Here is a 1,292-nt window from a genome sequence, read left to right on the forward strand (position 1 = left end):
CAAAAACATGCATGTTAGGCTGATTGGTAACTCCTAATTGTCCCTAGGTGAGAGAGAGAGTGAATGGTTGTTTGTCTCGTTTGTCTCTATGTGTCCCTGTGATGGACTGGAGACCTGTCCAGGTTGTCCCCCGCCCCTCGCATAGTGATTGCTGGACATGGGCACTGGCAACCCCCGTGACCCAAAATGGAAAAAGCGGATAAAAGATAATGGATGGATGGAAGGGCTGAAAGATTAATAGTAGCCTAAGGAAACCTAATACACTATGTAGCAATAAGAAGGGTGACACTTTCTCCACTCCCGTCCACTACATTTATTCTATTTATTTTGCACTCGTTAAAGTGGGGCACGAGCTGGTCAGTTTACTGACCAACAATTTAATTAATATATTGTAATGATCCTTGAGGATTTATTATATTGTTACATGTTTACTATTCCTGTTGCACTGTTACTGGTTCTTGTATATGACATATTCTGTTGTGTCGCAGGGGTTGTTGGGAAATGAGATGGGGTGGGGTTTGGTTGGGTGGCCAGTTTTTGTGAGGAGTGGGATGCACCTGTTGCGATACCGAGGAGCTCTGGCGTGAGTTACGGCCGAACAGTGACAGTTATTTGACCTGTAATTATTGTTCCTGAATAAATCGTTGGTAAGAGCAAAACGTCTGCGGCTTGAGTGACCACGTCAACATTACATTGGTGTCAGAAGTGAAACTACAAGCTGCCTCTGAAGTTGCCGGCGGCGCTAATCACGGATGGGGACTGATGTTGGCAGACAAGATTAAGGGGGAGGAGCTGGTAGCCTGGCTGCATTGGACCGCTCACAGAATGAGAGAAACAGAGCTGCAAATGTCTGCTGAGGCTGGATTTTCGCCAGGTTTGGCTAGAAATGAGAACTTTTCCATGACCGCGGTTTCGGTGGAATAGAGTCGAACTCGCGTGATGCACCGTCACGTGATGTAAACAAAGAGGGTGGCGCCCAGGGGTGGGAAGTAGCAGCAAACATAAAAACACCCAAGTGGAAAGACACCATGGGAGGTGTTTTTCACTCAGTTTGAAATATTAGCTGTTGTAGTTGGCTGGTATGAGGAGAATAGAGCACTGCAACTAGCTTTGTGCCTGTGTGAGGATGCAGCTGCCTGTTGACTGCTGCTGAGCAAGGAGAGGAGAGACTATGCTGCTCTATTTGGAACACTAGAGAGACGGTTTGGACAGTATAACCAGACTGTGCTGCTCTATTTGGAACACTAGAGAGACGGTATGGACAGTGTAACCAGACTGTGCTGCTCTATTTG

Source organism: Nematolebias whitei, chromosome 7, assembly GCF_014905685.2.
Source record: "Nematolebias whitei isolate Nwh7 chromosome 7, NemWhi1, whole genome shotgun sequence".
NCBI lineage: Eukaryota > Metazoa > Chordata > Actinopteri > Cyprinodontiformes > Rivulidae > Nematolebias > Nematolebias whitei.